The 12,126-nt window shown below is 39.4% G+C and overlaps 1 long non-coding RNA gene across 1 annotated transcript in view; it reads right to left on the reverse strand.

Annotated features, from left to right (window-relative positions):
* The window catches only part of LOC129360405 (uncharacterized), a 30,290-nt gene extending 18,933 nt beyond the window's left edge, over positions 1-11,357 (reverse strand). The window contains exons 1-2 of the long non-coding RNA XR_008606041.1: positions 11,141-11,357; positions 2,426-2,494 (exon numbers count right to left, since the gene is read on the reverse strand). This is a non-coding gene — a long non-coding RNA (uncharacterized LOC129360405). The remainder of the gene's footprint in view (positions 1-2,425; positions 2,495-11,140) is intronic.
* Positions 11,358-12,126: the final 769 nt, after the last annotated feature.

Consider the following 12,126-nt stretch of genomic DNA (forward strand, 5'->3'; position numbering starts at 1 on the left):
ATTCAAATCATGAAATCTTAAAATTTTAATTGCTCTCTATCTGGATATCTGATTCTCTGATTGTGATAACATGAGTGTGATGTATTAGCCCTCTTAAGAGGCTTTTTTGTCATGCAAATGGAGGTTCACCAGCTTTCTTTTCTTATCAAGTGATCTTTTTGCTGTTGGGCAGATATGCAAAATCATTTTAATATTCCATTTCTATTATATTAAATTATAACCATTTTATTACAGTGCTGATAAAACAATACCTTCCCTTCGCCCTTTACTCCTTGATAGTCTGCTCTGGCTCTTAAAATAAATTTTCTAAATTGCAGCAGCTTGTCTAAATCATGGCGTGCTTCAGAGCGACTTCCCATTAAATACGCAGTGACATTTTTAATGGCCATTTGAGGGGTTAAATCTACCCTGTCAGTGGTTGGATGAATGGAATAATTAAATCAAGCCTGGGTGGACTGTCCAGTGAAAAGCCAGGCTCTCTCGCCGGTGAAGGGAAACAAGGCCGGACTATAAGCCTCCTGTTTCACACTTTTTACACAGAGCAACTTTCCACTTCAAAGCTTGCTCAGCACTATGTCTCAAAGATACACATCTCCAGGAAAGAATGGCCTCTGCTGAGATACAGGCACCTCTGGCCTCATTTAACGCCAACTGTTCCCCTCCCCCTCTCCAGGCCCGAATCCGAGGATAGAGCGGCTATCTGACGAGATCACTCAGAGATGTGCGGGAACTTAAAGGCAAAGAGTTACTGAGCATCCTACCAGGAGTCTCAAAAGGGTTCTATTAAAGCATGTTCAATATGCCGGTCAGGGCTTTTCAAAGTGTTGCACACCCTCTAGCCCCGGCAAACTCAAAGGGCATCAGAGCACATCCTGTAAGAGGAATCTGGCCCCATTAATTTAATGAGTCCAGGGTATTAGTATGCCATAGCAAGCTGAGAAAACTCTCTTTTTTATCTTTGGTGCAATTTTAAGGAAAGGTCTTCCAACTTGGGAGTGCCAAAAAAGAACTGGGAGCAAGGTGCACTCATTGACTCTAATATCAGTTTTAGCTGTCACTCCTCAGGGCGCAATTTCCAGTCGTTAAATTGTCTTTGAGCAAAGTGGAGAAGTAGATTAGGAGTAGAGGGTGGCACTCTTATCGGTACCTGGTGGACCATGCCGCCTGTCATTACAGACAGATATGGGACTAATAGAAACCTTAGTCCAAAATGACTTGGTACATGTTGATCCTCCAACTCACAAGGTGCTATCGCTAATAGCACCTAGTATATTAGTGAGATTTACAAGATTGTTTTGCAATACCACAATATAAAAAAAGTATATAGATGTATTGCATTATTCATATAACTTGGACTTCTTCACATAAATGTTGACATATTTCATTGGGATGACTAACACAAAGTAACGCATAACCGTGAAGTGAAACTAAAAGGACTCATAGTTTCCTTTTGCCCATGCTTCTTTGCCAAATAGCTCAAGCATCCACAAAGGCAAACTTTTAAGTCTTCCACAGATTAAGATTTAGGTCTGTACTTTGATTGGACCATTCTAAACCTTGAAAATTGTTTCCAAACATTCCCCTTCTGGCTTTAATGCATCTTTGCAGCCACTATCAACTCTGAACATCTCCCACACCCCTGTTAAAGAAATGATTGTGCACAGCATGATACAGCAACCACTATGTTTCAAGATGTTTTCATAGTAAGATCAAATATTACTACAATTGGCAGCGAGGGGTTTAATTTAGGGGAAACAGAGAACTGGAGGCTAAATACAAATAAATACCACTTCTTGTCAATATGTAAAATACAAGAGGTTTGAATACTTTTACAAGGCCTCGTAAAAACAGCTGCCAAGGTATTGTAGATGACACACAAACACTCACACTCACAAAGTGAAAAACAATAGCAGCTCAGCAATCACAGCTGGTAATAATGGGCATGTATTAGCACTTGGAGACATATTTGCATAACGTATTTGGAAACACGCTGTGGACTTTATGGTGCTGTTAGCTTCTTTTTTTTTCATTCAGATCTTGCCTTCAGTCATTTCACAGCTAATTAGCTTGGTAAACAGTGATTCTTCTGCCTAAAGTTGTAACACCTTACTTTAAAAAGAACAAACATTGCAAGCTGACAATAAATTGGCTATCACCAATAAGATATTACTTGGACAGTGGAGTTTGCCTTGGCCTGTCAACAAGGAAGTAGCAACTGCTGGAGCTGATTAAAGCCATATTAGCATTGTAACATAGCTGAGGACAGAGGTACATCAAACGCTCCTCTTCATGCAAGTCTGGAGTCTCATCCCTGGGATGCTGAGGCCTCTTGTGACCTCTGCTGGGACCCTGCTGGGCCCTGAGAGCTGTGGGGTGAAGAAGAGTGGGTCAGGATCACTGTGGGGTGCACCTGAACCAGACTTACCTGTGTCTGGGTAACTGCATACCACAACGTGGCCATGTGGCTGCAAGGAGTGAGTGCATGGACTCTGACCTGAACAACAAAGAAGAAGGGAGAGCCTGGGAGAGAGGTCAGGGGGAGCAAGGAGACGTGGAGAAAACACACATACGACACATCGAGTGAACGTGATCAGACGGACACATGTGGCACAGCGGAGGCAGAACCAGATGCCCTCAGATGTCCTGATGAAATCTAAGCTCTATGTAAACATGTCAGTTCAAAACTGATTGTACTTGAGTCAGGCACAATCTAACAGCACCATTTATCTCATTGTTTCTGGAGAAAAGGTATTCACTTTTGCCAAATTGCAAATAAAAAAACATTATTTTGAACTCCAAAATAACTGAGCACTCTTGCTGAACAAACACACCTGAAACCCATTGAGAAAAGGTAGTTCCAGCCAATATTTATAGACATCTGATAAAAGAAAAAAGATGAAAGAACAGACAGTTGACTCTCTCCAGTCCGTCTGTTTTCTCCTCCGAGCCTGTAAGTAAGTTATTTGCCCAGTGTGTAGCTAACGAGAGAGATATACCAAAAAAGCTCATTTTCGATGAAACTTTTTCTCTGCTGCAATTTCACAGATATACCTGCAGTTTGGATGTTTTTAATTGTGCTATAGATGTTGTTGAACGACTTCTACTTAAGCGTTACAACTACTGCCACATTTATGTGCATACATTGAGCTGCATTTCTACGAAACATGGCATAACATGCATGACAGGTCGCTGAGCAAATCACATGAGTGTCGGTCGCATTAATGATTCAATAGTGAATCCAAAAGTAGTGTGGCAGAAGGGCGTAGGCGTTGCCTGTGCACGGAGCAGGTCCTGTTGGGTGAGAGGCTCTGAAGGCTTTGTTTCGTGTCTCTCAGGGTTGGTCTTACTGTGACAGGAGAAAGATATTAACAGTGTTGGGGACGCTTGAAGCGGGCCTCCTTCTCCAACCGCGTCCCGAAGCGCTGACTCTACACCCTGCTGGGATACATGTGGTCAGACCTACCTACAGGTATGTCCCTATTAGGCCAGACAGACTTCGGTTTGCCAACACTCTTTGGAAGGTGAATGCAGCACATGCGATTCTTGCGTGGGGAGTGTGTTCAAAATTGCACCATTAGAGTGCAGACCTTTTTCAACTTTTTTTTGGTAACACTTAGCATTGACACAGAAAAATTCAACCCAATTTATGTTGGATATTTGGTGTACCTGCCAGGTCACGGGCTTGAACAAAACTATGTGAAAACCCTTGACTTGGATTTTGGCAGCCTAAAATTATTCTGCCACTGTGCTGTCCAGGTTCTCGTGTAGCGTGAAACACAGAAGAGGCAACGCACCGCTTTTACAACTTCATAACTTCACGTGCAAGGCAACTGGCTGTGAGCGTCCGAGTGCTGAGTTCTTTCAGCAGTTGTCGCCTGGTCTCAATCGCTTTACACTTTTCCCTGCCAGGCTCTGCTCTACCAGGCCTCCCCAAACTGTGCAATCAGCAGATGTCTTTATAGAGCAGCCCACCGCTATATGCACTGCCCGCATTCTTTGCCAAATTCAATTGGCAAAATATAATATTTTTCTTTTTTGTTATTATTCTTCTTCCAAGTCCAGCAGCCATGTTGATGTGGCACTTAATATGGCTTGTGGTTGCAAAAAACCACCTCTCTCAGCAGTTTCAATTAGAAGCCAGAGTGATATATTTTTAGTTTTCTTAAGTTGGTAATTTCGTCTGTTTTGCAGGTTGCCTATTTGATCAATGTGACAAAAAGTAACACATCACAATGCATTAACCTCCTATGAGGAGGTCGCAAGGTTAGAATATTTTTTAGATTATTACAACAAAAAACTAATTTTTTAAAATAATAAAAAAAATGTCCAAATATTTTTTATAACTGATATTAAACCCTCTCTAGAAATAATATTAAATCTCAGTCATGTATTAAAAGTAAAAATATATTTTTGACCATTGTCTTTTTCTAGTTTCAAGATTTTTTGCTTTTTTATCCTGCATATCTCCAAAGGCTAAAATATAATCATAAAGAGGAATTTGTTGCTGATGAACCACACAGACAGACATCAGTGTCACTCACATCAATTTCCAAAAACTTTATATGTACTTTTTTGCCCCTTTAAATTTGTTTGCTTTGGCCTTGAACATCAGTGACAGCTGTAGTAAATAGTTTTTAAAATGTTTTTAATTTGACACATTTGTTGATAAAAAATACATCACGGAAGATCGCACTTTCAAGTGCCTTTACCACATAAATTCAAACTTTTCTGAATTTTGATTATCATTATTGGTCATAATCGCCTAATAATAAATGTTTATTCGGGAACTTCAGATCTTTCACCAGAGAATATTCTTCCACTGTCGCTTTGCTAATTCCACTTAAGGAAACGAAATCTGTGATTGTCCCACTGCTATTACGGTAGTCAAAAATGTCAAAAGTAACTTTTCTGTGGATCACGGCCATCCATCCATCATGAACATGTGGCAGCATGCATTTTCAGAAACCACAAGCACCACCTGGGCACCATCAGGGCACCGCCGTGCCGTCGCTTCTTGTCTGTCACTTGGAATTTCAATATTGCTGCAGAGGGTGGCAGACTTGTTAAGGGTTGGTTACGCGTGAATTGAGCTGTCAAAATTAGCAATCTTTCTGGTTCGTTTAAAAGGCGAAATGGGTCACGCACTGAGGCAACAGCTAAGACCCAAGAGGGATGGCATAATATCTATCAGCGGGAAATTATTCATTACAGTATGTTATCAAATTAACAAAATATTTTTAGATTTTTCTTTATTACCATTTGAAACTAATTATTTTACATAATTGTGTCATAATAAGTGTTGATGCTTCTGTCAATTATCCCTGGCCTGACCTTTGGAAGTGATTGTGATAACGACAACTCCATAAATTCACTTTTTTATGATTAATTGCTGATTTTGCCCATATAATGACAGAGATAGGGAATTGTGTGCATGTCCGTCTGCGTGGGAGTGTGTGTCTCATAAGTGGTGATGTTAGATTTGTGCACTTGGCAAGCATTTTTTCTCTTTCGCTCCATTTGGTGACAGATTGGGTTTAAATAACATTATATCTTCACAGTTGTGACTCACAAGCCAAGGCGTTACAAAGTCAGGGTGAGGTTTAGCACTTCAGATGAGGACGAAGGAGGACCAGGTCGCCTCACTTTGTCTTTTAGTTTATCACTTTCTGCAGAACCTAATCTGAGACTCAATGGACCGTTTCCTGACTCAATCAGCTCGCTATTTCCGAACAAAACCCATTCTTTTCACATGCTGTCACTTAAAAGCCAAAGTTTGTAGCGATTAGTTGAACAGATGGATGCACAGAAATGGTTTGAAACTTCTTTGAGCTGCCTGCTCAAGAGATAGTGCTGCACTTTTCTTTCTTTTCAAGCAAAAACAGAATTAAGTAAAGTGGGCATTTTTCCCATAAAATTATAATTTGCAAAAATATAGACATAAACTGAACAGCATAGGTGCCTAGTTATTTTCAGATTGCCTACTTAGAAAAAGACCCACCTTCGCATTGATTACAGCATGTCGCATTGCAGGGTGCTACGCATTGCTCAATGCTTCATAGCTACCATGCTAACGTCGGCGCTCTACTTTTTTCAACAAGCCTTTAAATCTGGGAGCCGAGACCATGGCAGGGTGCATTTCCTTTCCGAGCCCCAGGTAACTGGGCATGGAGGGGGATCTTGTTTGATATTGACGCTCCGGGCTCAAAAAATTCAAGTCTTAATCTCTCATCGACTCTCTGAACCAGCCTGCTCCACCGTCGGCCGCGGCGCCATCGTCAGCCATGTTTGTTTTTGCTGCTGCTGTTCTATCAAAGGCTAACTGCTTTACAGCACCTCCTGGTGCTGCCTAGGAGGAAACTTCTCTGTTTGCTGTAAAGAATCTGGCCTACATATTTTGACGGTAAAAGCATCTTATTTACAATGTATGAATTTTTTATTATCATGTTCTTTCATTATTTAACCACACACTTTGAAACTGTGGTGATTTTGTTGCATACCCGCCATATTTAGGAACATTTAAAACACTAAATAGGGATTTTGGTTCACGGACTCTTAACGCTGTAATCTGGTCGAGACTTTACACACTCCACAGGTAACTCTGCTCACTTTTGCTAAGCCAAAAACCAAGTTGTGTAGCATAAGAAGGATCAGCTGTTTTTCTCAAGCACAAACTGTCGAGTCCAAGAAAGTTTCAGCAGAGTGTGGCCTTCTGCTGCAACTGTGGCTCAGGCTCAGTCAGCATTGATGCAGTTGTCCTGTCCTGAGCTGTCCGTCCCTAAAATCTGAGTCTCAGTATGAAGGGGCGCACAAAGGAGGGATAAGGGCTGTCACTTCTGTTACTACAGAGTGCATGTCAGGAGTGCATGGAAACTAATACAGACACATTGGGGCTGACAATCAATGAGATGTCACAGAAAACAAGCTGCAGGACGTTGGCAGTCAACCTCCTGGTTACATGATGCAGGTCAAGTCTTAATTATGAGAACATCAAGTGTAAGTGAGTAAATTTGAAACAAGAAATAATACTACTTGTTAATATAATTGCATTTGATATTCTAAAGGCTTAAAACTAGATGGATTTATCGTTCAAGAAGAAAGAGGAAGTTTTGGATACTCTCAGCATCTTCTAAAGTTTTTTTCCCTCCATCAGTTACAAAATCTGGACTTCAGAGGCTTTCCAGTTGATATATTCTCTTGCAGCAACATGCAAATGTGTCCTACATCAAGTGTTTGTCTCTTGTGCCTTTGGTAGCAACTTAGAGGCATGCAAAGCACTGTTAAGGTCAGACAGCTGAGATGTGTCAAATGTTAAAAGCAAATTTAACAGGAAGTAAATGATCAGATTTATTATAATGCAAGAAGTCCTCTAAATATACCTAAATGTGGAAAAAAAAACTATCCTCTTTGATCCACAAAAACACATTGTCCGCATTCTTTAAATCTTAACCCAAAATAATCTTAATAAATATATCAGAATGACTGAAATGTAACTATGTCAAAGAAAAAGCTTTAAGTCCAAAAAGCAGGATTATCACTCATGTGCCTATAAGGGTGCTTTTATTTGACGGTGTGAAATTGGAGCTCCTTTGAAGAACATCCACAGAACCCTTTTTCCTATTTATTTCTCATCAGCGGTGTGACTCTGACATGTGTCTTTTGTACACCAGAATTATGGCTGGGCTAAATTAAGGTGCATTCAAAGAGATATGTTACCAGAACTTTTAGGTGAATAACTTTAACTCAACAGAAGAAAAATGAGGTCTGTTATATAAGAGGGTTCCTCACTTTTTTTAATGCATGTCCTTAAGAGACACTGTGCTGAGATCGTAGTCCTTTGCATCACTTTCATCTTCATCATCATCATAGGTACATGTAGGATTGTCCTATCAGAAAATCAATATCTTTTTCAAAGAAAACAAAATTAAGTAGCATACAAAAAAAAAAATAAAACTTTGGAATTAGGGAAACGGGGCAAATTAAAAACCAGAACCTTTAAACGGCTTATTGTATCAGGTGCTGTGAATGTAATAGTTGCTTTTTTTCTTTTGTTTTTTTTTTTGTACTTTTGTTGAGTTTTTAGAAAATCAAAATTTTGAACAAATATAAAGATTACATTAGAAGAAAAAATATTCTTCTGGTTGATTTTTAAAATGCCGACAAATCCAAAACGTCTCTTATTTAAAAAAAAAAAAGTACTTACATTGTCGCTGCATTTATTATTATTACTGTGAAATTAAAGTAATGCAAAAATAATTAATTTGTCGTTATTGCTGTAATTTAACGGCATTTTTACCAATTTGAAAATAAAAAATAAATTCTCATTTCTTTTGAAAATGGCAACGAATAAATGTAAAGCAACAAGTGAAAAAAAATACATATTTTATATTCCTTTTTATAAAACATGTAAGAAACTATTTTTTTGTAATAAATAAAAATGAAGGATGTCTAAATTTTATCGTAAAAATTATTCTTTTAAAAAAATATCCTTGAGCGAGTGAATATAATTTATTAAAAGAACTGCTAAAGGACATTATGTATCTGATCTAAAATTCAACAAAGCACAGCGACTTGTTTTAGAATTATTAAAGTTTTTAGCTTATGTCAGACAAACGGAATAAGCTAAAACAATAAAAAAGTAATTACTTTCTTCACACTTTTTGTTAGTTTAGCTGTTTGTTGCAAAAGCCATCTGGTAATGCATCTCTTTGTATTTCTTTTCCATTGTTTTTAACATTTGCAGAACTTCGTGTGCGGCTTCAAAAGACACGGAAATCCATCAGAGCGCTCTTTCAAGGTTGTATCTAATTGGCGAGATTCCCTCATTTCAAGTCCTTTTTTTATTTCTTCAAGGGACATTGTCTGGAATAAAAAGCTCTCATCCTAATCAAATAATATGCAATGATAAATAAGAATCCCAGTTTTTGATCAAAGCCTCTGACTCAAATCAAATGTTTTTCTAAGACACTCCAAGTCTCCAAGTGTGAAACTTCTCTGAGTTTCTGAAATAAAAGGCCGCCATCTGTTTTTGTTGTTTGTCTGCAGAGAGGACATTGAACTGTCAGCAGTGTCCCTCCTACTCATCAGGACTGTTAGATATCCTGACAACACAAATGTTTTATTCCTTAACAGTCTTTTGAATTGTATTTACATCAGTAGGTCAACTGTGGTCAAAGTCTTGACAATAAATACTTTCTTTTTGATGAAAATAGAGTTCAGATCAGTTGTTTTATTTAAGCAAATTTAGTATTTAATTAAATGTTAAAAAAAAATTGGATTTGAACATTTACGTAAAAAAGGCGGGTATTTTAAAAGTAAAATTATTCTGTCTCATTCAAAAAAGATAAAATAACATCGTGTTTTGATGCATCATTATTCCATCTTTTTCTTTTTTTTTTTTTTTTTACATTCTCAACCACATTATTACTGTACAACATCCAGAATGTATTCACTTCAACGCGACTTAAAAAAACTGATCAGCGGGGAAACTTTGCTGGGGGAAGAAAAAAAAAAACTTACCAATCTTACCCTTTGAATCTCAAAGAAAACTATCTCTTACATGATTTTCCAAAGTTAGTCCATTGCACTGAAAGAAACGAAGGATAAAAAAGAAATTCCAAAGGCTTCCTCGTGTCGAACTTGGAAGGCTTTTAACTGAAAAGACTCAAACAGACTTACGTATGAGGCTGTCACATTTGCTCGTCTCAAAACTTAGAATCTGAGAGGAAAATATTTATGTAGTCACTCTTTTCCGAAAACTAGTCATTTGAAGAGTGTGCCGTTATTTTATTTACTCTATTGTTCTCTACATTGTTCAAATTTGTAAACTACGTCATGCTGGGAAAGCTAAATTACGTGAGCACTGAGTTCTGGCGTAGCCTTGACTTGCAAGGATCTATGGGTCAGCCACGTTACCGCACACGTGAAATACTGTAAATGACAGTAGCAGTTAGCTGCCAACACAAAATGGGCAAAATTTGACACCTCGGCATGCTTCTGGCTCGAAAGTCATAAAGAGTTAACCTCTCATTTGACGTTTTTGTGCAGCAGCATGAGCATCAGCTCCATCTTCCTTCTCCTATGTTAGCTTAGCAACAGCAGCCATTTTGTCTGTGTTTACATTGGCTGAGAAGTCTTTCTCAGGTCATGACGCATTTATTTGAGATTCTTGTCAGGAGATGGTAGGGGCAATTTCATCTAAAATTTTTCAGGGGCAGACACTCTTAATTTGGGCCTTTAACCAGGATGTCAGGTGCAAAAACGTGGATCATTTCAGACATGCGTTGTGCATGTCCTAAGCATTGATGCTTTCATTTTCTTGCACAGACGGTGCCAAATGGTGCTTAGCATTAACCACATGGCTGTCACACAAAGGCACACACATACAATACATTCAAGTATTAACATCCTGCACGCGCACACACATGTGCACTGATATATATAAATGAGATGAAGTTATCCCTTTCTTAGAGGCTGCTTCAACCACCCGCTGTGCTCTCCATCACACTACGTAGACAGCCGACCACAGGATGTACAAACCCAGGAGTGTAAAGGTCACCTTGGCTTGTTTGCTTTGCAGGGATGGACCCGCGGCGGTAGAGTGGACCACCACCATCCACAATCACACTGCTACCAACATGTCAACGCTGTAGTTTAACCATAACTTTAGTCAAGCTTTAGGGGTAAGTAGCGCTAAATATGCCTTTTTTGAAAAAAAGAAAAGAAATAAAAAAAGTCTGAGATATCTGCTTTGCAGTTATATTTGTAAAAACTCTGAAAATCCTTAATTTACTCTCATGTTATTAGATTTTCATGCTTCTCAATTTTTGTTTAGAATTATTGACTAGAAATTATTTCAATTATCTGTTTCACAGAACAACTGGTTTACCAAAATTGCATTGTACTTCTTTAAAAAAAGTACAATGCAACATTGGCGATGTAAGCAAGTAAATATAAATAAACACACTGTTAGTACAAGGACATGCTCCATTGGCTTTCTTAAGGTTTCTGGGTCTGTTGTTAAGTTGCAGGCCAATTCACCAACCCTTAGCTGGATATTGCTGAGGTTGGGCCTAACGCTGCTACTGTAATCTATTGCAAATACCTCTGGCATAAATAAAGAGATACACACAGAGAAACTCACCTCTCCTCTGCAGAAAGACTCCATCATAAAAACACTGGAGTCTTGGCGGATTGTTGTAAGGTCCCAGATGTCCTTGTTACTGAGGCAGAGAAGGAGTAAAAACCATGGGGACTGAGGCCCGGAGACAGGGCTTTCTGTATTTCAAGAGAGCCGGCCTGACTACCCCTGTAAATATAGGAGAGCAAATCCTTTTCAGGTTGAGAGTATGACTCAGGACTGCCACATAAATCAGTGCAGGCCCAGCCCGGCAAAGGCTGGGAACGCCATGGGAGTGGTAGGCGGCTCTACGGTGAGGTTTTTGGGGAAGGATTATGGATTGAGACGTACAGCTGGGAGGCTAAAGTTACACTTTTCATTACCACTTCGAGGGGGTCTTGGCTGCCTGGAAGCCAGTCAAATTTGTGAAGACTGCTTTCTCCCCCTGGAACGGTTGTAATTCTGCAGGCACATTCTTAACCTGCGGATAATTGTTTTTGATATGGCAAGAACAATTTGGCGCAAAACGCGTTGGGAAATGCTATTTCTTTCTCTCTTTTTTTGCCAGTGAAAGAATGAAAATAGAAAAAAGAGAAGGGAGAGGGTATTGTGAAAAGTCCTCATTCACCAAAAGACCAGAGTAAAGAGAGAGCAGTATGCCCCCTTCTGGCTCTTTTCTTCTCTCCCTCTTTTCTTCTCCTTTTTCCCTGGCGTCTGGAGATGTGAAGAAACGTCTTTTGATCAGTCCTGACAGAGCCTGGGCCATGTGAAGAGGGTGGCTAGCGGGACTCTGCCAATCCGTGCAAGGCAAAAAATGTTCCTAATAAGAGAGCAATAAACTAACGAGTGCTGGGTGTTTGTCTGATCCACATCCTGGGTAAAGTTTGTGCCAGCACACCCAGTGCCTTCTGACGTGTACTCGACTCTCATCAGTTTCTGGACCATTTGCCAGGTCATTGCATTTCACCTGCTCACTCCCATATGGTCTGACTATTTCTGCAGCAGTCTTA

The sequence above is a fragment of the Poeciliopsis prolifica genome, unplaced genomic scaffold, assembly GCF_027474105.1.
Source record: "Poeciliopsis prolifica strain line A6 unplaced genomic scaffold, Auburn_PproV2 SCAFFOLD006, whole genome shotgun sequence".
Lineage (NCBI taxonomy): Eukaryota > Metazoa > Chordata > Actinopteri > Cyprinodontiformes > Poeciliidae > Poeciliopsis > Poeciliopsis prolifica.